Source organism: Macaca mulatta, chromosome 11, assembly GCF_049350105.2.
Source record: "Macaca mulatta isolate MMU2019108-1 chromosome 11, T2T-MMU8v2.0, whole genome shotgun sequence".
NCBI lineage: Eukaryota > Metazoa > Chordata > Mammalia > Primates > Cercopithecidae > Macaca > Macaca mulatta.
The window spans coordinates 126,673,634-126,699,448 of NC_133416.1; the positions used below are offsets into that span (position 1 = coordinate 126,673,634).

At 44.9% G+C, this 25,815-nt stretch overlaps 1 protein-coding gene and 1 long non-coding RNA gene across 4 annotated transcripts in view; one reads left to right on the forward strand and one right to left on the reverse strand.

The window, feature by feature from the left end:
* CCDC60 (coiled-coil domain containing 60) overlaps window positions 1–25,815 on the forward strand; it is a 205,132-nt gene that overhangs the window by 56,239 nt on the left and 123,078 nt on the right. The gene's annotated exons all lie outside the window — the stretch shown is intronic.
* LOC107001043 (uncharacterized) overlaps window positions 6,409–25,815 on the reverse strand; it is a 202,781-nt gene continuing 183,374 nt past the window's right edge. The window contains exons 3-6 of one of the 3 annotated variants that reach the window (XR_013401548.1): window positions 10,413–10,713; window positions 9,522–9,755; window positions 8,350–8,429; window positions 6,409–7,070 (exon numbers count right to left, since the gene is read on the reverse strand). This is a non-coding gene — a long non-coding RNA (uncharacterized LOC107001043). Of the gene's footprint in view, window positions 7,071–8,349; window positions 8,430–9,501; window positions 9,756–10,412; window positions 10,714–25,815 lie in introns of all 3 variants that reach the window. The other 2 variants (XR_013401549.1, XR_013401550.1) reach the window with 2 other exon arrangements.

Here is a 25,815-nt window from a genome sequence, read left to right on the forward strand (position 1 = left end):
GCACTCCAGCCTGGGTGACAGAGCAAGACCCTGTCACAAAAAAGAAAGCATTCTGAGGGTTGCCAGGTACTCATAATACATTTTACAGCTCATTCAATCTCTAGTTAGACAAACTCAATCATGTGTTTTTGTTAAAATGAGATTTGGGCCATTTCAAAGATTTCATCGTGCAGGAAATATGGTTTAAGTTTTCCTTGGAAAGGGAGGAGGGGGAAAATGCATTTCACAATAGCATCTAAGAGTTCCACAGCGTATTTCTGATTTTATACTTCCTGCAGTCATTCTCTCTTTCACAAATGATTCGTTGTTTTGCTTTCACTGCTTCCGAATAGTATTTATTTTGTCTGCGTCTCCACCTACGCCCTAGGCTCAAAAATGCACATCCTGGAGATTTGTACCTGCATTAAACAGGGAGCATGTTTATATTTTTAAAATGTAGCTGCAGTAAACAACTTTTGAAATGTACATGGAATAAATGCAGACAAACATGCTTAATCAACTCGCCCTTGGAGAGAAAGACACAGGGAAAGCTTTGCAAATGAAATTTTCTCCCAGTGGCTTAGAAAAGAGCCTTCAAAGTGGCAACTCGTGCCCACACCTGGACAGGCTTCAAGAGGAAAGAAATATCAGTCTGGAGCTTCCTGCTTTTGTGTGACATTTTCAGTGAAGGGATAGAGCAAAGAAATAAGGATTCATTTAATAAATGACACAAGGTCAGATGACCTCTTCTGGTGCAACCGGGCTACAATGAAGCCACCAGACTTTAACCAGCACCTTCAGAAAGTGAGCACTCACACACACCACCTTTGGTGTTGTAAAACAGTGTTTAACAGCCCTGATCATCTTGAGCTTAAGCATTTTAGAGTCTCAAGATGCTGGAACTATGACAGGCCCTTAATAGGCCCCCAGAAAATATTTGTGGAACTACTAATCATCATGCTAGATAAAAAATGACAGATTCCATTTACCGATAGCTTGCTACATGCCAGGCATTCTGTGTTCACTAAGTTTAATTGTTACAACTGTACTGCAAAGCAAGTATTGTTATAAGCACCTTCACCATAGTAGAAATGAGAATGTAGAGGCTCAGATAAAGGACTTGTCCAAGGTCACTCCACCAGGCAGAAGATTTGAAGCTTGAAGATTTGAAACTTACGTCTGTCTGATACTAAAATCCACATTATTGTTCTTGTCTCCCCAACGTCTCTCCTTTTTCTGCTTAAAAGCATTTTCCCTAGTTCCTTCTACCTGTTACAAAGGAAACAGGGGGTAATTTCATGCTTCAAGGGCTCTGCATGCTTAGCGTCCACCCACCACGTGGTAGTCCAGGCAGGGACACCATGCTTCCGGCAAAGCCAAAGGAGACCTCTCATTGCCCCCCAGGCATCCCCTAAAAGCACAGTTGAACTTTCTAGTTACTCCCAGAATGAATATCCCCCTGAATATATAGAAAACAGTAATCCTCATGGGTGACCGAGGCATGGCATGCATGACCATATGGGCAACTGGTGTCCCCAAGACTGAATAGGAAAATTGAATATCTTTGTCTTTCATGTCCTTTTTGTCCTTGCCACCTTCCAGCTGTTGCATCTCCTGTTAAATAATGTCATTTCCCTCCAACTTTCATTTAGTCAAGCAACAAACATTCATTGATCCCTTACAAAGACAAAACCAGCTCTGATCTCAGGATCAGACCCCTACCTGAATAGAGGCAGATGCATAAAACAAGTAACTTTAGTGCATGAGCTCAGTGTTCCAAGAAGAGAGACTTGATCAATATGCTCTGGAAACACAGAGAAGCATGACTAACTCAGCCAGTGGAGGGAGAATTGAAGAAGGGGGTGCTTAGGAAGGCTTCATAATGGTGATGATATTTAAGTTGGGTCTTGAAGGATGAGTAGTTTTCCAAGTGAGAGAAGAGAGAAACAGCATTGCCTACAGAAGGTATAACGTGTTTCCAGGAGCTCAGAGTGTTTCAGACGTATTCAGAGTAGCTGCAGAAAAAAGTGTGTGTCGGCAGAGGTGCAACCAACAGATGCAAAGTCATGAATGACTCTATAGAACACCCTGAAGAATTGAGGCTTTGCTTTGTGATCCATGGAAGCCACTGAAGGGTCTTGAGCAAGAGCATGTGTATCAGAGAATTCTTGCACCACTATAAAGAAATACCTGAGACTGGATAATCTATAAAGAAAGGAGGTTTAACTGGCTCACAGTTCCACAGGCTGTACAAGAAGCATGATGCTGGCTTCTGGCAAAGGGAAAGCAGGCCTGTCTTACCAAAGGGGGAAGGGAGAGAAAGAGGGGAAGTGCCACACACTTTTAAACGACCAGATCTTGTGGTAACTCAGTATCACAAGAAAGGCACCAAAGGGGAAATCTGCCCCCATGAACTAATCACCTCTCACTAGGACCCACCAACATTGAGGATTACAATTTGACATGAAATTTGGGCAGGGAGAAAGACCCAAACCATATCAGCATGGTAATGAGTTTCATTCTATAGAAAGATGGTATATTAGTTTTTAGGGCTGCCATAACCAGTGATCACAAATGGGTAGCTCAAAACAACAGATATTTCTTCTCTCCCAGCTAAGAGGTAAGAAGTCCAAAACCAAGATGTCAGCAGGGTTTGTTCCTTCTGGAAGCTCTCATGTTCCATGCCTCTCTCCCAGCTTCTGGTGGCTCCTTCAATTCTTGGTGTTTCTTGGCTTGTAGCCTCATCACTCCAGTCTCCACTTCCATCTCCACATGGCATTCTCCTTCAACATGTGTCCTTTTCTATTTTTGTTTTTGAGACGGAGTCTCGCTCTGTTGCCCAGGCTGGAGTACAGTGGCTCGATCTCAGCTCACTGCAACCTCTGCCTCCTGGGTTCAAGCGATTCTCCTGCCTCAGCCTCCTGAGTAGCTGGGATTACAGGCGCCCACCACCTCGCCTGGCTAATTTTTGTATTTTTAGTAGAGACTGGGTCTTACCATGCTGGCCAGGCTGGTCTCGAACTACTGACCTCAAGTGATTCACCCGCTTCAGCCTCCTAAAATGCTGGGACTACAAGCGTGAGCCACTGCACCTGGCCTTATCCTCTCCTTTTCTTGTAAAGACACCAGCCATCTGACTTAGGGCCTAATTTAGTATGACTTTTCTTGACTAATTACATCTGCAAAGGTAATATATAAGGTCCCATTCTGGGTGGATGTGAGTTTCAGAGGGACACTATTCAACCCACTCCAGATTGTGTAGAGGTGAGAGTGGTAGTGGGAACCTAGGAGACCAGCTGGAAAGCCAGCCCCACAGAGGGGAAATGGGTCATGGATGCAGCAGTGGAACAGTGACCCACTGTCATACCAAGGACTTTGCATGGGCCCTTTCCCAGAAAGAAGGGGGTCATAATGACACAGTGAGTCCCATTAGAAGGGACCTCAAAGATCAAATTGGGCCAGGCACGGGGGCTCATTCCTGTAATCCCAGCACTTTGAGAGGCCGAGGCAGGAGGATCACTTGAGGCCAAGAGTTTAAGACCAGCCTAAGCAATATAGCGAGACCCAGTCTCCACAAAAAAATTTAAATAATTAGCCAGGGGTCTGGTGTGTGCCTGTGGTCCTAGCTACTCAAGATACTGAGGCAGGAGGATCACTTGAGCCCAGGAGTTCCAGGCTGCAGTGAGCTGTGATGGCACCACTGCCCTCCAGCCTGGGCAGCAGAGCAAGACTCCATTCCTTTAAAAAAAATCAAATTGCTCACTTTTCCTTTTCACTGATAAAAGTGGTCATGGACACTATTAAGTGGTGAAACTAGCATTTTACAATTAGATAATCTGTCTTGAGGATCCCTTTATAGTCTTAAGATTGTTTAATTCATACTGACTCTTTGTAGGAAGGTTTAGTTTAGGCCTTAAAGAGCTGAGAAGCTTATTGGCAGAGCCCATAATTGTCTTAATAGACAGCATTTATTAAGCACACACTAAATGCCAGGTACTATGCGGGGTACCTAGAATTCCTTAGCTATAATTCTCATACCTCTAAAAAGAAAGGCAATATTATGAATGTCTCCTTTCTACAGATGAGGAAATTGATGCATGGGGAGGTTCTAACTTGCCCAGAGTCACACAGTGATGATGCTGACCTGCAATTTAGGGCCATGCAATGCCAAAGGAAGTTTTTCAAACAAACAAAAACTATTAAGAAAAAAATAGAGGATGAAGGGCAGAGGATTATGAATATTTCAATTCAAGAGGCCCCAATTTATCTTGATCCCAAAGAAGAAGTCTTCATTTATCCTAGCTTAGGATAAAGAACCAGCTCTGGAAGCCTGCATGACAAACTGGGGTCACCCTCTTAGTTCATGGGGTGCTTAAAAGGAGATGCACCCAGGACCCAGATGGGCATCCTCCTGCTGAAACAGGGAACTGGGATCCAACTTAATTAATCTTCTTCTCACTGCCAACATTTCCCTTGCCCTCCCATCTGTTCTTTTCTCCAGGGATTAAGGGACCTTTACAGTTCCAGCTCATTCAGAATAAAGTTCCTTCAAATGAGTGGCCAATTTCATTTTTTTCCTTTGAGCCTGACATGCAGAGCCAGCTGTTGACTTAGGAAACTCTGCCAACAGCGCCTGTCGGGTGCAGACCTCATCTGGTGTCTGCTTGGGATTTTCCTTTTAATTATAATTATACTTCAAAGGGAATCTGGAACTTGCAGAGCCAAAGATCAAAGCCTCAAGAGGGGCTATGTTCTCCCTAACAGTCCCCAACAGGGCTCTGAAGACAGGGGAAGGGAAGGATGTAGGTGATGCCATCAGCCTGGCTAACCTCAGCCCTCCCACATTGCACCCTGTGTTCATGTGGCTGCCACCGGGCATCCAGCTTAGCCAACTGGTCCCTTCAGTGTGGCCAGAGTAGGAAATTACCTATGGGGTATGATCTGAGGATGGAGCAGCATAGTCCACACTAAAACATACCCCTACACACCAAAACTTGCTACTTGCCTAAGATTATACCATTTGCCAAGCACCCTTTTAGATTAAGTATCGTGCACTCCATGCTCTCCATTTTCAAGGTGAAAATGCTACTAAGCTAGCGATGCCATGTGTCACTCCCACCTTAGTATAAATTAGCCTACAGGTTGGTTTCCATAGTTCAGAGCAGCATGAGGATATTTAGCACTGGGTGGAGGAGGATGATTGGTGGAGAAGAGTAAATATTTCAATATCGCTGAAAGGGGAAAGAAATGAAGGAAACCAAAATGTATTAAGCACCTACTGTGTGATAGTCTTTTACATATGTGATATTATTTGTTTTCTTAGCAACCCTCTAAAGTTGGCATTATCACTCACATTTTGTAGTTGTCTCTCCCCTCCAAGTTGAGTTTAATCCAGTGGTTCTCAGACTTTAACAGCCATAGGAATGCCTGAAAGTGGAGATTCCTTGGTCCACACCAGAGGTTCTAATTCACCTGATCAGAATGTAGTCCATGAATTTGCAGGTGTAATAAGCTCCTAAGTGATGCTACGGCATTGGTTCATGGACCACAGCTTGAGCAGCACTGGTCTTGGCCGGTCATAGCTGTCTTATTCGCTTAGCCAACAACTGGTTCAAATGATGGGCATCCCGGAGCCCCTTTGGGCCAATGGGTAGGGGAAAGAAGCCTTGACCCTGGTTGCTGTCAGAAGCCACTTTACAACCATGAGGGGAAGATGTCTAAGGATGAGGCTAATTCTGTGGGCAATTGACTCTGTGCAGAGCTCAGTGACATGACAGACCTTCAAAGTCAACCCTGAAATCCCAAATCCTACTCTGTACTTCTTCTTACATGGAGTAATAAATTTCCTTATGTGTAAGCAAGAGTGAGTGGAGTTTCCTGTTACTTTTGGGTCAAAGACACTATCAACATTCTCAGATGAAGAAAGAGGGTCTTGGTCCAAGGCCCATGGTCACAGAGCTGGTTACCCAGGTCTGTGTAATGCCAAGTGTCCTTCCAATTTATCACACTGGCTGAGTGGTTTTCTCTCCCAATACCTGATGTGACTCCCCATCTACTTTGGCACAAGCATTTGAGACCAGACCCATCTAATCTCCTACCAACAAGAGATTCAGGATCCCATTCATCCATCCAACTGTCCATCCATCTGTCCATCCATCCATCCTTTCATTCATCAAGCATTTATCCAGCACTTGCCGCATATCAAATCCTATACTCAAGGCTGTGGATCTATTGCAAGACAAGACGTAATCTTAGCCCCGAAGGAGCTCAGATCTAGAGAAAGAGACAGCCCCACAATCTCAGCATCTCTTTCTACATTCAAGACACGGGCATTGAGGTCAGCCTATGGATGTCCAGATGTCCAGTTGTTGTGGGTTTCTAAGATGTTGGCAGATAATAAAAGCTCAGTCTTCGTTTGTTTGACTCAGATAGATTTATCCACTTTTGGAAGGTTGAATTTATTTTAACATCAGTAAAGCAATTCAAGTATCCTCAATAATGGATATCATATAAATATTCAACCATCACATTTCTCTGTTTATAAAGCTTCAAAGCGCACAGCACATTGTAAAGCTGCTAATTAATTCTTGTAACGCCCTGGTGTCATGAGCAAAAGGCAGATAATAACCCTATTTTACCAGTGGGACCAATGGCCGCTGTAATTCAGCAACTAGCCTGTGGTCATGTGGCAGATCACCTGCATTTTATACCTTCATTAACAGCACAGTTTATTAATTGTAACAATTACATTCACCATTAACATTTATTGAGAGCCCCCATAAACCTGGCTCTGTCCTGAGAACTTTATACACACATCACCTCGTTGATTCTCCATCATAGGCCTATGAAGTAGGCTCTGTGATTATTCTCACCTTGCACACAGGGAAACTGAGGCTCAAAGAGTAATCTTATCTGCCAAAGACCTGGCTGGTGAACTCAGGTCTGTATAACTCCAAATCCCATACCCTGCCCTTTGACTTATTGCACCTGCTGGGTGACATGTTGGGAGGAGAGGATCGTGTATTCTTCCATTCCTTTGCTGTGCGACCTTAGGAAAATTCTCCAGCTTCTCTGAGTCTTGGATTGCACATCTGTTGGTGAAGCAGAGAGAGTACAAGCTTTAGAGCCAAAGTGCAGTTTGTGTTTGAACCCCACCTCTGTTCCTTACTCTGTCATGTAACTCTGGAAATTAACCTCTCTGGACCTCTGTTTTCTCTTCTGTAAAACAGAGATAATGGCAGCCCTATCCCACAAAATATATTGCAAGGGTAAATGGAATTAACATGTGTAAAACTAAGTGGGTAGCACATAGTATGCACCTAGTAAGACACTTAGTAGGTAAATGGCAGCTGTTTTTAGTGTGTCTGTCATGTGATGGAGGTGTCATGTTGGGTAATCTCTCAATGCTGATGATCTCCGATAATTTTTAGACGAAAGATCTCCCATGGATTTTGGTTTAGCCACAGGGAACTAGTGTAACTCTCCAGGGGTGTAGTTTGGTGTTATCTCGACAAAAATATTTGCAATATGCTAACAAAATTATGGTCAAATCAGATCCTGCTAGTCGCAAATGATAGAAAACCCCAATTCAATGTGGCCTACACAAAAGAGAAAACTATCTTCAAACATTATCTCCAGATACATACTCTTCTTTCTCCTGTGTTGCCTTCATTCTCAGACAGGCTTTACCAAGTTGATGGCCAAGATAGTCACCAAGAGCTCTAGGCTGACATTCTTCCATGGGAGCAACCCCAGCTGAAAGAGACCACCTCTTTCCCAAGAGCAGCAGCAAATGGCCTGAGACTAAATACTTTGGTCTTTCTTTGGGTCTCAGACTCATAAAAAACTAAGATCCTCCCTGAAGCCAGGGAGGTGGAATATTCTGACTGACTGGGCCTGCATCCAGTGTTCACCTCTGAAGCCACATGGATGGAAGGTGAGATAGGAAGGCTCCCCTGGGGAGTTGATTGGCATGTCTATGCCTTGGAGGAGACTAGTACAGTCTAGCTGCCAGTCTGCAGATTTCCTGGGCTTGGAGTCTAAGAGCATAACGTAGAGCTTTAATCACCAAGTTGCAAATTTCCTGGGCTTGGAGTCTAAGAGCATAACATTGGGCTTTAATCACACAGCTACAAATTGGTGTTCCACTCCCAATCACAGTGGCCTGGGGAGAGTCCCAGCAGCCATGATCAATCCCCTCAGCCCATCTTCCCCCTGTGCCCTCAGCATAAAATCCCAGATGCCAGCTGTTGTCACATTCATGATTTGGCCCTTCCTGCAGCTCCCTGGTTCCTCACCCCTCCCCTCCACCAACCCTATTGGGATGCTCCAGCTGGACTGAGCCACCTTCACTATCAAGCTCTCACTCACCTCCATCCCAATCTTTGCAAATGCTATCCCCTCTGCCTGGCACATCTTCCTCCTTCCTCTTCTTTTATTTATTTTTTCAACTGAAAAATGAAAACTTGTATATATTTATGGCATACAACATGATGTTTTGATGTATGTATACATTGGGGGATGATTGAATCAAGCTAATTAACATATCCATCACCTCACATACTAATCATTCCTCATCCTTCAGAAATGTAAACGAAAAGTCATTTCGTTTAGGCCGGGCATGGTGGCTCATGCCTAGAATTCCAGCACTTTGGGAGGCCGAGGTAGGCAGATCACTTGAGGTCAGGAGTTCGAGAACAGCCTGGCCAACATGGCAAAACTCCGTCTCTACTAAAACTACAAAAAAGTTAGCTGGGCATGGTTGCACATGCCTGTAATATCAGCAACTTGGGAGGCTGAGGCAGGAGAGTCACTTGAACCTGGGAGGCTGAGGTTGCAGTGAGCCGAGATCACCCCACTGCACTCCAGGCTGGATGACAGAGTAAGATTCTGTCTCCAAAAAAAGAGTCATTTTGTTTATCCTTCTGACTGTCCCTCTACCCTTGCTGGGTCAGTTGTGCGCTCACACCCCCAGCTCCCTCACTCCCACCACAGCTACATCATATGGTATCGTAACTGCTTTATTGTCTGCCTACCTCCCCCTCACCACCCTGCCATCAGTGAGACTCTGAGAGGGAGTTTTGGGGTGGGTGTGTGTTTCCTAGCTCTTAGCTGGGACCCCCAGAGGGGATCAGGAAGACCTTTCTGAATGGGGAAATATCTGGACACTGAGGATGATTTATTGACAAGTCCACAGGTCAGAAGAGCAAGGAGCAAGGCACCAAGTATGAGCCAGACTTGAGAAGGTCCTGGTTAGTTGCCAAGAGACCCCAACAGGGATGAGGACAGGGAGGGCTCTTGGAGGTTAGGCAGATAGGGCACTCTTGAATCTCAGCTCTAGGTAAGATCTTAACCCAGCTCCAGAACAATAAGAGATCTAGAAGGTTGTGCCCAGCAGTGCCCCTTAGAGACAAAGATCCTCACCTCTCCCTCCCCAAAGGCACATGGAGATGGTTTGAAAGAAATCTTTGCAGTTCCCACAAAAAGCTTGTGCTCTGCAAACAAAACTGCTCCCTCACTTACCTTTGTGGCGTTTGGCTCACCTCCTTCTAATTTGCATGATGAACCTGCTTGGGTCTCTGATTAGCCCCAGGAAAGCATGAAAATGAGCATTTGACATCATCAAGGGCATCCACGCCTGCACCTCTTTGGAGAAAGGGGCTCCTCTATTCAGGCTTTCACGTTTGAAAATAATGAGCAAGTTCAGCTCATTTCTCCACCCCAGGCTGCAAACTGCAGTCTTCTGTCTCCGTGCACACCCCCAGGAACCGTGTTTGCTAACGATGAAGAGGAAAGTATTTTGCTTTTCAAACAAGCCTGAACCCCAATTAGTTTCTCAGAGACTTGATCCTCATTGGTGGCAACTGTGGTTTCTCATCCAGCGTTGTTATTGATTTGGTCAGAAGTAATTAAGGAGATAATTCTTACTCAATTACATTTCCCTGAATTTCCTGAGGTTGCTAACTCTGTTCCCCGGCTGTATTTTCTTTTCCAAATTAATTTTGTCTTGACTCTGAAATGAGCATGGATATGACAAGGCTTGTTGTGCTTGTTGATTTTCGCAGGAACAAAGTAGGGCTCTGTATTTTAATGCCAACTAGGGCTATCAAACTCTCTTAGTTTTTAGAAAATTAATGTAAAACATACACAGATTTTAAAATATACATATATCATCAAAAATCTTCTACTGTAAAGCAGGAGTCTCTCTTCCCTGCCCTCTTCTCATCCTTGATGGCATACCTCAGGGCAGCCATGTCTAACACTTTTTGCTACTTCTTCCAATGACCTGTGCCTCTAAATTATATGTTACCTGTGTTTCTTAGTTTATGCATTTAAGATTTGAATAATTTTCTGCTGCGAAAGATGAGGATCTAGTTCCTGCATCCCCACACCACTCCCCACCCCAACTCCCATCCCTCCAAAAGTAGCCTTACCTTTAGCTCCCCTAGTGGTTAATTCTGTAATTTAAAAATACAGATGAGGCCAGGTGTGGTGGCTCACGCCTGTAATCCCAGCACTTTGGGGGGCCAAGCTGGGCGGATCAACTGAGATTGGGAGTTCAAGACCAGCCTGATCAACATGGAGAAACTCCATCTCTACTAAAAATACAAAATTAGCTGGGAGTGGTGGCACATGCCTGTAATCCCAACTACTCAGGAGGCTGAGGCAGGAGAATCACTTGAACCGGGGAGGTGGAGATTGTGGTGAGCAGAGATTGTGCCATTGCACTCCAACCTGGGCAACAAGAGGGAAACTGTCTCAAAACAAACAGAATATATATACATATATATACACACACACATACACATATATACACGCATCTCTATATATACACACACACATATACACGCATCTCTCTATATATACACACACACACACACACATATAGAAAGAGAGAGAGAGAGAGAGATGATACATTTGTGCTTCTTGCCTCATCCACCCTACAGAGTGTCTTTGACTCCTTCCTTTGTGGAAGAGATGAGGGTCTCATCAGCTCTCCTTGCGTCTTTACTACTATTTTTACATTGTCAAGATCAATAGCATTCACATGCCATACCCATAATTCAGTTTCCCAGGCTTTGTCTCTGAGTTTTCTAAAAGTTGAAAAATCAACACATATTGAAGTTTTATTTTCATCCCTTCATCCACTCACTGAACAAATAACTGCCAAGAAGCCACTCTTCGTTTGGCATTGTGCCTGAAACCAAAAACACAACGTGACAAGGTCATACTCCTCGCACACATTGCAGTGCTAGAATCCAGAGGGGGAGAGAGAAAACACAGAATTTAATGTAAGAGGAATAGCTGCTTAAATCAGTGGTTTTGAATATGTTTAAAATATGAATACAAAACGTAATAAAAAGGTAAGCTCAATATAGCAAAAAAAAAAAAAAGGTTTTAAATTGGAGCGGCTTGGTTTTCTTTTTACTTCATAAATATAAGCCAAGTCTTGGTGCTCCAGCCTCACCCACTTACCTACATACCCCCATTGATCCTCAGGCTGAAGCCAGAGCACCAGAGGATACAATACACTAGAGTTTCTATACTTCCTCCAGGGACTGAGAGATGGTGACAGGCATCACGGTTGCATTTTGGTTTCATGTTTATAGAGCTCCTTCATCAGCAGTGAGTCTTTATAGCATTCAATGTTCATAACACACTGGCTGGAAATACCACTTTAAGGACAGCTGAGGACAAGTATCTTCTCATCATGACAGGTGCCAGAACAGTCACCATGATGCCAGTGGGGTGAGCAGAGAACACCGAGGGGACATCCAGGGCCATAGAGGGGTACATTCTGACTGCCCTTGGCATGAATGTCCCATCCAGGTGGGGTGTGTGTACGTAAGTGGAGCATGACAACACCAGAAGCCAGGTGACCAAGTTCAGTGGGAAAATTAAAATTATAAGATGATGTATGTGGTCAGGCACTGTGGCTCACACCTATAATCCCAGCACTTTGGGAAGCCAAGGCAGGATGATTACTTGAGGCTAGGAGTTCAACACTAGCCTCGGCAATATAGGGACAACTCACCTCTACAAAAAAGAAAGAAAGAAAAAAATTTAATTAGCCAGGCATGGTGGCACATGCCTTGGTCCCAGCTACTTGGGAGGCTCAGGAAGGAGGATCACTTGAGCCCAAGAGCTCGAGACTGCAGTGAGCCATGATCGTGCCACTGCGCTCCAGTCTGGGTGACAGAGCAAAACCCTGTCTCAAAAATAAATTAATTAATTACTAAAAACATGTTGTATCTATCCAAGCACACATGCATGCGTATGTACCAATTAAGAAAGCCCCAGATTGTTCTTCTACTTGCTTACTTTGCAAACGACCCCGTAGTTGTTTTACTTAATGATCACCACTGGGTTCATTTCCTGACTCTGTAGTTATATGCAGTCACTCTGCCCCTCCATGCCTTGGTAGTGATTTTTTTTTAACCTATACAATGGGCACTTGAGAAGGTGTATTTCTTATGGTCTTGCCCAGACTAACAGTTAGCAAATGGCAGAGCTGGGATTTAAAACCAAATCTGTCTGAATCTAAAGTCTGTGCTTTTCAGTACTACAATCTACTGTCTCCTGTGGTAGTTCAGTTATGGAATGATCTTGTTTACAACCAAGTCATGCCCAGGCCATGGACAAAAAAAATAAATTAAATTAAAAATAAAAAGGTTTTCTATGCTTTATTTTATTAAAAATGAAAAGGTGTTTTTAAATGCATACGGGAGCCAGGTAATAGCTCACACCCTGAAACAGACCAATGCATTTTTCTTGCCAATAGGGGAGACTGATACAGTCAAAGAAGTGCTATTAATTTTGTGACTAGCCCCTAAAGAGAAAGTAAATGAGTTTATGTAACCCAAATCATCAACTGTTTCTTGTGGGGAGTTTATTACTGTATAGCTGTATTTCAGTTACATATTTCCACGTGACAAATTACTCTAAACCTTAGCAGCTTAAGGCAACAAACATTGATTATCTCATAATCTCTGTGGGTCGGGAATCTAGGCACAGCTTAACTGGGAGCCTCTGGTTCAGGATCTCCTGAGGCCACAATGAAGATGGCAGCTGGGCCTACAGTTATTTCAAGACTCAACAGGGAGACGGCTCACTCCTGAGCTCACACACTTGGCTACTGGCTGGTATCAAGCGCTTTCTGGCTGTAGCGTAGAGATGTATTAGGTTGGCGCAAACGTAATTGTGGTTTCTGCCATTTGAAAGTAATAGCGAGAACCGCAATGAGGGTGGACCTCTCCCAAACAGAAGCTCACAACTTGGAAGCTGTTTTTTACCCAGATCAAGAGCAGGTGCCCAAGACAGAAGCCATGTTTATCCTGTAACCTCATCTCAGAAGGGACATTGCATCACTTTTGCCATATTCTAGTCATTAGAAGTGAGTTACTGGGCTCAGCCCAACCTCCAGGGGAGGGGATTACACAAGGGTATGAGTACCAGGAGGTGGGGATCCTGGCAGGTATCTTAGAGGCGGCCTACCACAGACTCCGGTATAAGGGAAAGTAAAACCTAGATCCTGATCCTCACCAACCTAGGTGCTGGGTGCCCCAGGATCTCCAGGAGAAATAAAAACAGAGCACTTGTCTTGGCAACAGTGTTGCTCAACCTCAGCACTCCTGACAATTTGGAGCTGATACAGCTTTGTGGGGGAAGGACTGTCCCATACGTTGTAGGATGTTTAGCAGCATCACGGGCATCTACTTACTAGATGCACCCTCCCCCACCCCAGCAAGTTGTGACAGCCTAAAAGAACTTCAATAACACCTCGGAAAGTTGCCTGGTTATCTACTGAAGGTCTCCCTTGCAGTGAAGAAGAGGAGGCATTGCAGCCACCAGGCAGCAGCAAGCCCTTAACGAATGACATCTTTATTGTCCCCAAAATGTGCTGCAGCCCTCACACCAACAAACAATTAAGAAATGCAAAAAGATAAATGATTTGACATTTTGCAAACATAGAAGACTGTGATTTCACTCAATATCCATTTTCTTGTGTTCTAATAAAACTTTATTCACAGAAACAGGCAGGCTTTTCTGTATCTTCTTGGTCCTCTGTGTTCCTTGACAATTTTCCCCTGTGTCAGTCTCTGGCCTTCTAATCTTCATAATCTTAGTATCCTCTTCTCCCCTCCTCCTTCCATGGCCCCCCCTCTCTGTCTCTTTCTGTCCCTGTCTGCCTGCCTCTCTCTGTGTGTCTCCTCATTCTTTCTCTCTCTCTGCCCCCTTTCCCCACCTCCCTCTCTGACAGCTAATTCAACACTCCTTACCTTAACTTCCAATTCCATCCTCTTCTCACAGTTCCAATCCATGCATTAATGATAGGCTCTTAGCCACCATTCTTGTTCCCAGATTCAGCTCCAAAGACTCAAGAGTTTGGCATCCACCTGCTCCAGCCTCCCTATAGTCCCACGATACTCGATACGGACACTCTCCAAGATACATTGTTATGTGAGGGGAAATCAGGGCACAAACAATGCTGCCACGTGTATTTGTGTGAAAGGTAGATGCTAGTGTTGGAAAGAATGTGTGTGTGTAGGTGAGTGTGTGTGTGTGTGTTTCCAAATCTCTCTGGAAGGATACACAAGAACTCGGTAACACTAGTCATTTCCAGGCAGAGAAATGAATGGTTTGAGGACAAGATGGAAGTAATACATTTTAAAAAGTGATGTACCTTTTGATATGGTTTTTAAACCATTTGAAAATACTACTTGCTTTAAAAAAAAACTAAAGTAATAAAAAATGCAATGACAGAAAACGCAATGTTTCATCTTCATTTATTCACTGGGCCCTCACCCCTAAGTTGATTTTCCTGAAATGGCTTCTCAGCACCATTACCAGCTCCAGGAATGTTCTCTCCTGCCTGGTGACATCAGGAAAACCTTCATCACCACACCCCAAAACACACACACAAACACACACATCCCATACTCTGCATTCCAACCATTCCAGCTCCTTCCGGTTCCTTCTGTCTGAAACACCTATAGGGCAGAAAAAGTAAAACCCTTTACCTCACCAATCACAAGGGTCTTGGATGACATCCCCATAACAAAATACCTATTAATCAGAGAAAAGCATAACAATTTTTTTCGAGACAGAGTCTCGCTCTGTCGTTCAGGCTGGAGTGCAGTGGCATGATCTCGACTCACGGCAGCCTCCGCCTCCTGGGTTCAAGTGATTCTCCTGCCTAGTCTCCCGAGTAGCTGGGACTACAGGTGCACGTCACTCCACTACGCTCAGCTAATTTTTGTACTTTTTTAATAGAGACAGGGTTTTGCCATGTTGGCCAGGCTGGCCTCAAGTGATCCGCCCACCTCAGCCTCCCAAAGTGCTGGGTTTGCAGGCGTGAGCCACTGTGCCCAGCCAAATTTATTTTTTTAACCAAAGTTTTACGTAACATGGGAGCCTTCAGAAATGGAGACCCAAAGACCTAGGGAAAATTGTGTTTTTATGCTAAGTCTGATGAGAAGAGTGGATAGTGGTAGACAAACATGATTGGACAAAAAGGGGTGTGATCTAAAGGTAGTAAACCTAAGGGGAGGTGCGCATAGGAAGGCCTGTTTGTTCACATTCGTTTCTGTGTCTCTGTAAGACATTTTTCCCCCCAGGTATGGGACCAGAAACGTGTCACATAGAACCATCAGGGTGGAAGGGAGGAGGCCACACAGTAGCCTTTCTAGGCTTTATGGCTTGCTTTGTTTGGGAGAGCGAAGTTCTAGTTTCCATGAGCCATGTTGGGGGTGAGAAGTCCCGTTCATGTTCTGAACCTGGGAGGCGGAGGCTGCACTGAGCTGAGATCACGCCACTGCACTCCAGCCTGGGCGACAGAGCGAGACTCTATCTTAAAAAAAAAAAAAAAAAATTGTTATGCTTTTCTCCCATTAATATGTCTTTTGTTATGGGGATGTCATCCAAGACCCTTGTGATGGGTGAGGTGAAAGGTTTTACTTTTTCTGCCCTATAGGTGTTTCAGACAGAAGGAACCAGAAGGAGCTTGTTCTCACCTTGGGGGTGAGAAATTCCAGTTTCGAGGATCTTCTCGGGGAGAAAGAGGAGAGGTGGAAAGAAAGTCAGAGAGACCTTGTTTCTGAGCCCCTCCCCATCTCTTTCCATCCAAAATACTTAGCATGCCAAGGCACCATGTTTCGGGGTCTCATGTTCCGAGCCCTGACACACCCTTCCCTCCAAGTTTTGTGTTCAGCACAGTCTGAACCGCTGCCAACAACCCTGCCAGCCGCCACACTGTGTCTGGTGCCTGCACTTCCCTACATTGTAGTTCAGTCTCTCCTCCTAGACCACCAGATCCCTGAGGGAAGGATGGCCCCTTGTTCAGCACCATATCCTCAGACATTGTCTAGCTCCTAATAGATATTTAAGAAATAGGTGAGCTGCTCTTGCCCCTCGCTGAGCCTCAGAAGGTAATCCACGTAAATGACATCTAATGGCACCCAGAGACCTGAGACCTGGAGAAGTTAAATAACTTGCCAGAGGCCACCCAGTGAGTGATTGAGGGCTAGAACCAGAAGTTCCAACGTATCCAGTTGGCAGGGCTCCCTTTATTGCATATTACACCCAGGGGACAGCATCATAGAATTCATGTCCCAGCATCCCTGGTGTCACACTAAAACTCAGCCCAAGAGTTAAGCCCCATCCAGCCCCGACCAGCTCTTCTGAATCTTGGCTCTTTTCTCTTTCACCAGTGGCTTAAGCTCAGCTCTGCTTCTGTTCTTCACATTAAAAAAAAAAAAAAGAGGTTGAAAGTTATTAGCCAATGGGAGGCTGTGTTTCTTTGGACCTTCAGGGGGTTCCCTTGATTGTTGCAGAGATGTCAACTTTATCTTCTTCCAGGGAGAGAGAAAACAGATGGAAGCCACATGGGGACTTAACCACCAACACACATTCTTCTTCTCAGGACATTGGCAATGTGAAAGGATACTTTCTTGGGTCGCTCTTTGTTTCATTTATCCAGGATGAATTGCCAAATAAATTTTTTCATTTCCAAGAAAGGAAGTAAATTGTGGTGTAATATGCAATAAAGGGAGCCCTGCAGCCAACTGGATACGTTCGAACTTCTGGTTCTAGCCCTCACTCACTCACTGGGTGGCCTCTGGCAAGTTATTTAACTTCTCCAGGTCTCAGGTCTCTCAATCAGAAAATAGGGATAATAATAATAACGCTACCAACTTTTGGAGCGGCTGCGAAGATTCAGTGAGCAAAGGCAGGTAAAGCCCCCCATGCAGGAATGGCAATGGGGTACCATTGATGCTGCGGTTCCCTCCTGGGTCTGTGGCAGACATCGCTAATCAATCCCAGACATTTCTTCTGATAAGTCTGGACTGGAGGACGCTCCAGACAGAATGACTACTTATGGATAGATCGAAGCTGGCCCTCAGATTGGAGCCCCTTTGCCATCTCAAGCCTCCTACATTTCCAGACACATCATTTGCAAGGTTCGCGATACAGAATAGAGCGGTTGTCACATCCCGGGGCTCCTGTTTCCTGAAGCTCCTCCAGGACTTTGAACAGCAGCCCCTCGCCCATAGTACAGATACCCATTAGCTCCCAGGGTCTGACAGCTGGACTGCTGGCCCCTCATACCTAGTCTTTCAAAAGAGCTTATGAGATTAATGTATTTGATTAATTTTTTTAACTGGGTGGATAACACATTAGCTGCTGGCATGCCAGCTCAGTCCCAGGGCTGCTGGGGGCTCACCGATGCTGGCAGCCAATTTCCATTTCAATCAAGTGAGAGAAGAGGGAGCAGATTGAAAGAAACCAGGACTTGATTGAAAGCTATGGCATCTAGCGCCACCTACTGTTATATCGCTGCATCGCTACCTTTGCGGACCATCGGGTCACTGGTAGTCTTACTCAGCCCTTAAGGCATTTTGGGGGGAACATCTTCGTAATCTCACGCAAGTTATATTTTTCATTCATAGCTTATAATTGATTCAATGTGTATAAACTACAGGTACTCCTGGTATAGTGAGAGTAATAGTGACATTTCCTTGGCTTGTTTTGGATCACAAAAACCTGTGTGCCAAGCGGGCCTCTTAGCATCCTCACGGCCTTTGCATGAAGACTAGGCAGTGCCAGGTGAGAGCCTGAAGGTACAGAAGAGATGACTTTCCTGGGGTCACACAGGTGCGGTGCATGGAGAGGGGATTCCGACTCCACATTCTTTTCTCCTGAATCCATCCCTTGTCCACCTCTGCTCCCCCAGCCCACCTTGGGGCCTGGCTCATCAAGCCCCTCAAAGCACAATCCCCACTCCGTATGTGCCAGTACATAATGGGGATTTTTTTTTTTTTTGAGACAGAGCCTTGCTCTGTTGCTCTGTCGCCCAGGCTGGAGTGCAGTGGCGCGATCTCGGCTCACTGCAAGCTCCGCCGCCCGGGTTCATGCCATTCTCCTGCCTCAGCCTCCCCAGTAGCTGGGACTACAGGCGCCCGCCACCTCGCCCAGCTAATTTATATATATATATATATATTTAGTAGAGACGGGGATTCACCGTGTTAGCCAGGATGGTCTCAATCTCCTGACCTCGTGATCCGCCCGCCTCGGCCTCCCAAAGTGCTGGGATTACAGGTGAGCCACCGCGCCTGGCCCATAACGGGAATTTTATTGAAGGGTTCATAGAAGAGAGGGAGAAGGTTACATTGTACCTCACACAGGAAAAAACAATAATACAGTCCTTTAGCAGCTTGTGGGTTCTTTTCTGGATGTCAGTTCACCCCCTTCACCTCTTCTCCCAGGCCCCCTCCTAACCCTGCACTATCACTCTGGTTTGCTTTTTTTTAGATGGTTCCTCACTCTGTCACCCAGGCTGGTGTGCAGTGGTGCAATCTTTTTTTTTTTTTTTTTTTGAGACGGAGTCTCGCTCTGTCTCCCAGGCTGGAGTGCAGTGGCCGGATCTCAGCTCACTGCAAGCTCCGCCTCCTGGGTCCACGCCATTCTCCTGCCTCAGCCTCCCGAGTAGCTGGGACTACAGGCGCCCACCACCTCACCCGGCTAGTTTTTTTTTGTATTTTTTAGTAGAGACGGGGTTTCACCATGTTAGCCAGGATGGTCTCGATCTCCTGACCTCATGATCCACCCGTCTCGGCCTCCCAAAGTGCTGGGATTACAGGCTTGAGCCACCGCGCCCGAGTGGTGCAATCTTGGCTAACTGCAACCCCTGCCTCCTGGGTTCAAGCAATTCTCCTCCCTCAGCCTCCCAAGTAGCTGGGATTACAGGCACGCACCACCACATCCAGGTAATTTTTTTTCCTTTTGGAACAGACGAGATTTCACCGTGTTGGCCAAGCCAGTCTCTAACTCCTGACCTCAGGAGATCCACCCGCCTTGGCCTCCCAAAGTGCTGGGATTACAGGCATGAGCCACCACACCTGGCCTGAAACCTAGTTTTAAACGCAGGAAGACCAGGCTTCTCATCCTGGTTCTGACCACTGACCAATTGTGTAACCTCGAACAACTTCATCTATCCTTCCATTTCTCCTTCTGTAAAAAGGACAGTTATTTTTTAATAACCATCTCATTTGTTTGTTGAAAGAAGTAAATGAGATTGATAATGCAAAATGCTTAGCACAGTGCTGATGTGTAGCAATTCTTCAATAATTTTTCAATTTGGGTGACTTAGACACACCTTTTTTTCACTCACCGATTAAAGAGAGATTCCATTCACATAGACTAAAATGCAAATAGTATATCTCTCCAGAGATGTGCAGTGTCCAACCTGTGCATCCTTATATGACGGCCTGCCAGGCTTAGAGAGACCAAGGAATGCATCCCAGCAAAGAGTTAAAGGGTAAGCCACAGCTAAGAAATTGAAAGTGAAAGGATAGCACAAAAGCAACCCAGGAAGAGAGAGCAGCAGGTGCAAAGACCCTGTGGTCAGAATGAGCAAGACACTTAAGGGAGGCTCACTGGCTAGACCATAAAGATCAGGACAGGGGAGCAACACAAGATCACACTGAAGGCAGGAGCTAGATCACACAGCTGTGTAGTTCCCAACAAGGATTTTGGACTTTAGTCTAAAAACAATAAGGAACATTTTAGGCAATGGAGTCATGGGATTGGGTGTACATTTTGGAAGGGTCGGCTATGTGGACAACGGACAAGGAAAAGAAGAACGGAGGAGAGAGGTCATCGGAGGCTTGTCTGTTGTCCAGGTGGCTTGCAGCAGCATGGGAATGATACTGGTGGGAAGATAACAGAGGGAAGACAGATTGGAGAGCTCTCTAGGAAGCAAAGTCAATGACTTGGTAAATTAGCTCAGGGCTTAGTAAACTTTTTCTGGAAAGGGCCAGATAGTAAACATTCTAGGCTATGCAGGCTGTGCATCCTCTGAAATAACTACTAAACTCGCTGTTATAACAGGAAAACATTCACAGACAATAATAAGCACATGGGTGTGACTGTGCCCAGTAAAACTGTGCTATACAAAAGCCAGCCGCAGGCTGTAGTTCGCTGATGCCTGGATTAGATAAGGGTAGGGGAGGGTATCAAGGATTGGAGGGTGCTGAGCTCCCCTACTTCCTATCTCTGTGACCTTGAATAATTGACTTAACCTCTCAGATACTGGGTTTCCTTTTCAGGAAAACAGGAATAAAGATTCCTCATAGGGTTGGTGTGAGGATTCAATAAGACAGTGTTGGCCAGGTGTGGTGGCTCACGCCTATAATCCCAGCATTCTAGGAGGCTGAGACGGGTGGATCACCTGAGGTCAGGAGTCCGAGACCAGCCTGACCAACATGGAGAAACCCCATCTCTACTAAAAATACAAATTAGCTGGGCGAGGTGTTGCATGCCTGTAATCCCAGCTACTTGGGAGGCTGAGGCAGAATTGCTTGAACCCAGGAGGTGGAGGTTACGGTGAGCCGAGATCGGACCATTGCACTCCAGCCTGGGAAACAAGAGGAGACTTGTCTCAAATAAGAATAAGAATAAGCCAGTGTCTGCTGTGGGACAAACAGGGAGGTCTCATCCACAAACACACTCCAGTGAGGAATATCCAGCTACATTCAAAATGGCCATCGAGGATAGAAAATGAAGTTCTTTATTACTGAGGCCCCTACACAAAGAACAAATAGAACTTACACAGAAAAATCGGAATCTTTAAGAAGGGGAAAAAAACCCCTGCTGATTACAACTTTCCTCACACAGCTCAATAGATTTTTTTTACTTCAAAACAACTCTATAGGTGGGAAGAGGGTCCCAGCCTGAAGCAGGACTGAAGAACAGATAAATTGCATGGCATTAAATAGAATGTTGATTTTGCTGTTTTTTTTTTTTTTCTTTCAGTTGCCCTGAGTTTTTTCAAAAATTTCCCCACAAATCAAGGGTTGGGCCAGGATTTAGAATGGAGTCTCTATAAAGAGATTCCCGGCCGGGCGATGTGGCTCATGTCTGTAATCCCAGTACTTTGGGAGGCCAAGATGGGCAGATCACCTGAGGTCTCTTGGCAGATCACCTGAGATCAGGAGTTTGAGACCAGCCTGACCAACATGGTGAAACCCCATCTATACACAAAATACAAAATTAGTCAAGCATGGTGGCACATGCCTGTAATCCCAGCTACTTGGGAGGCTGAGGCAGGAGAATTGCTTAAACCTGGAGGCAGAGGTTGCAGTGAGCCAAGATCGCGCCATTGCACTCCAGCCTGGGCAACGAGAGCAAAACTCTGTCTCAAAAAAAAAAAAAAGAGAGAGAGATTCCCACCCCTCATCTCATCAAAGTTTAACTCAGTAGTGTTCTCAATTGAGGGTGATTCTGCTTCCCAGAGGACACTTGGCAATGTCTGGAGACATTTTGATCATTGTAACTTGCAGGAGAGATGCTACACTGTATGACGTACAAGAAAATCCCCCATGAGGAATAGTGATTTGGTCCCAAACTTCAGTCGTCCTGAGGAAGAGAGATCTTGTTAACCAGCCTGGGATGTTGCCTGGAGGAGGAAACAGTTTATCTTTGCTTTTTGGAATACATCAGCAAGATTCTTCTTCCTACCCCCATTTTTCCTTTTTCTCTTGCTTTATCTCTTTTATTGGCTTTTGGCTGACAGGCATGCAATCCTCCTTCCTGGAGCACCCAATTTCCTTTTATGGAGTTACTTCTGCTCTATTAGATACAATCAGGCTCTGTCCCCCTAGTTATTTAACTAGTACCTGGTCCTGAGCAGGTGCACAGTGGCCCCAGAGAGCCTAATAAAGGAAGTGGTTAGGGTGTGACCTTAATTAACTCCTCAAGAAAAGGGACTGACTGATGTAGCCGAGGCCTCAACACTTAGCCAAAACAACCAAATCAACCAAAAAACTATATGACAGGTGGTGATTTGTATGCTCTGCTGGGCCACAATTTCTCCAGCCTCAGGGCCATGGGTCCTACCTTTATTTCCCAGCTTCATCCAAGCTCCCACCCTGAATGTCAGCAAGAAGCCCAAACCCTTCCTTTATTCCCAAAGCACAGCTTCCATGAGGCAGTCCTGCTTCACTGACATTTACAGAAGACCCAAGCAAATTAACTGCAGCAAAGGAAAACCTGAAACTGGGGTTTCAGCCACTTCACGGTCTTCCCCCAACTTGTAAAAGATTGTCGAAGATTTCCGACCTACAGAAAGTTTGCAAAAGTAGTACAACAGGCAGTCAAACACCCTTAACTTAAATTCACAATGTTATCTTTTTGCCATGTTTTTAACATGCTGCCATATTTTTCATATGTATGTATATATGCATACATGTATATATATATGTACTTATATATAAAATACGTGTGTCTATTTACAATTTTTTAAGCTGAGCCCTTTGAAAGTCAGTTGCAGACACTTCACACCTAAACAGTTCAGCATGTATTACCTAAGGACATTCTCCTTCATAGTCACAATACAGTTAACACAGAAATCTCACATTCATCCAATGCTATTATCTTTTTCTTTTCCTTTTCTCTCTTCTTTTTTCTTTTCTTTTTTTTAAATTTTTAAATTTTTTTTATTTTTTATTTTTTATTTTTTTGAGATGGGGTTTCATTCTATTCCCCAGGCTGGAGTGCAGTGGCGCGATCTCGGTTCACTGCAGCCTCTGCCTCCTGGGTTCAAGTGATTCTGCTGCCTCAGCCTCCTAAGTGGCTGGGACTACAGGTGCATGCCACCATGCCCAGCTAATTTTTGTATTTTCAGTAGAAATGGGATTTCACCATGTTGGCCAGGCTGGTCTCCAACTCCTGACCTCAGGTGATCCACCCACCTCAACCTCCCAATGTGCTGGGATTACAGGCATGAGCCCCAATGCTATTATCAACATAAAGTTCATGTGCAAATGTCCCTAGTTATCCCAGTCATGCCCTTTATAGCCTTGTCTCCAGCCCAGCATTCAATCAAGGGACCATGCATTGCATTTAGTTGTTGTGTTCGCTTGGTGTCCTAAAGAAATAGATCCTCTGCCTTCTTCCTCTTTTATGACATTGTTAGAAGACAAAGAGGTGTATCCTTTGGATTTCTCTCTAAGAAAGAATTTGCCAGCAGGAGGCACAGGTAGCTGAGAGTCTCCAGCTGTTGGCACTGCCAGCATCCACAGCAGCTTTCATGCAGCAAAAGTCAGAATCTTCCCCAGAAATTCCCCACCCGTGGGCACTGGCCATTTCTGCCTTGTGCTTGGACTCAATCAAGCAATCTTTGCTCTGGAGCTCCCTGTTGCATTGGCTGGACTCTGTCAGATCTGCATATGGTCTAGGGCTCCCCTGCCAAATCCCACTTCCTCCTCCTTTTCTCTTCCAAGGGCTTACCCCCAGTGAGCATTTTGTATTCCTCTCTCCGTGTCTGCTTCCCAGAGACCCCAGTGGACACAGACATTGACATCTTTTAAGAGTCCAGGTCACCTATTTTGTAAAATGACCTTCACTTTTTATTTTTCCTTCACTTTTGCTTTCTCATGATTAAATTCAGATTGAACCTCTGGGGCAGGACATGTTTGTAGGTGACATAACCACGTAGGCGATGCTGTGCCCTTCCCAGTGCATCACTTCAGGTGCGCCTGATAAGAGTTTGTCCTGTCAATGGTGACGCTAAGCATAGCCGTGATGGTTAAAGTGGTGTCCGCCAGACCTCACCGTTATATGGGTATCTTGTTTCCTTTGTAACAACTCATTAACCTGTGGGGTTAAACCTTGACACAGTGATGCTTTCATCTTCTCATTCATTCAGCAACGACAGAAAGAATGCAGAGCCAGGCCCTGGACCAGGCACTGAGTATCAGAAGCTTCCTTCCCAGGGACTGTTGTTCCTTCTCCTCTTCTTCCCAGAGGACTCCTGCTGCTTTGTCTCCCCTTAGTTCTCAGTAGAGGACTTGCTCGTCTCCCCAGATGACAGTCCCTTCTTCCACCACCTCTCCCTGCCAATCCACAGACCCCCAACTTCTTTTCTCCTGGGTCCATAAGAAGATGGGGGGGAAAGAGGTTGAATCAAAATATCATATAAAAGGTGCAACCCGTCTTCAACAAGGAGAGCTATTAAATAATTCTCTAGTATATTTCCTATTTCAGTTTGAAGGATGTGTTTGTGGATGAGGTCACTAATTCTGGGTATCTCTATGTAGGTAGGTACACATCTTATATTCTTATGACAAAAAAAAACCTCACTCTCCCCAAAAGGAACTGCCCATCATCACCATAAAACCACCAAAATGGAGTATTATTCAGCCATAGAAAAAGAATGAGATCCAGTTATTTGCCACAACATGGATGGAACTGGAGATCATTATGTTAAGTGTGTTAAGTGAAACAAGCCAGGCACAGAAAGACAAACATCACATGTTCTCACTTATTTGTGGGATCTAAAAATCAAAACAATTGAACTAATGGACATAGAGAGTAGAAGGATGGTTACCAGAGGCTGGGAAGGATAGTGGGGGAAGCGGGGCAGGAGGCGGGAATGGTTAATGGGTACAAAAAAAATAGAAAGAATGAACAAGACTTACTATTTGATAACACAACAGGTTGACTATAGTCAATAATAACTTACATTTTTAAATAACTAAGAATGTAATTGGATTGTTTATAACTCACAGGATAACTGCTTGAGGGGATGGATACCCCATTCTCCATGATGTGCTTATTTCACATTGCAGCCCTGTACCAAAACATCTCATGTACCCCATAAATATATGCACCTATTATGTACCCACAAAAACAAAAAATAAAAATTTTAAAACCACCAAAAACTTAAACATCCGTGTGCAAGCTCAGGTCTTCGGGTTCACGTGTGTACTCCTGCCATGATCCCGCCTACTCTGTTCTTTACAGCTTCTCCGCAATGAGTCTGAAATGTGTTAATCAGTGTGCTTGCTTCTCAGTGCTGTCTTTTCAGTCTCCCTTCCCCCCGACCCCTCGACGGAGCATCGCAGCTGTTTCCCTGATGTCTGTATCAACTCGGGCACATTTAACAGGAATTCATTTCCATCTTAATCTGATTCTAGGAAGTAGATCATATTTTAAGGAATAACAAAGATGAGTTCAGAACATTCTTTCATAAAACGCAGAGAACAACAGATATTTAGAAAATTGGCTTTCCGGCCGTGACCTTCAACAAATCATTCTGATTTTCTGCCATATTAAATTCTTTATGATGAAATCTAACAAAATTCAGTGGAAGAATTTTGGAGGCAGTATCTGTAAATCAATAGCTAGCAACTGTTACCCTTCAGGTAGTTCCCACTGTGCAAAATAGGACAAGGGGGGGATGGGGATGCAGAATGGAGTAGTGAATAAGAACACAGGCTTCAGTGTCACTTGAACATGAGTTCAAATCCAGGCTTTGTCACTTAATAGCAAGTCAGT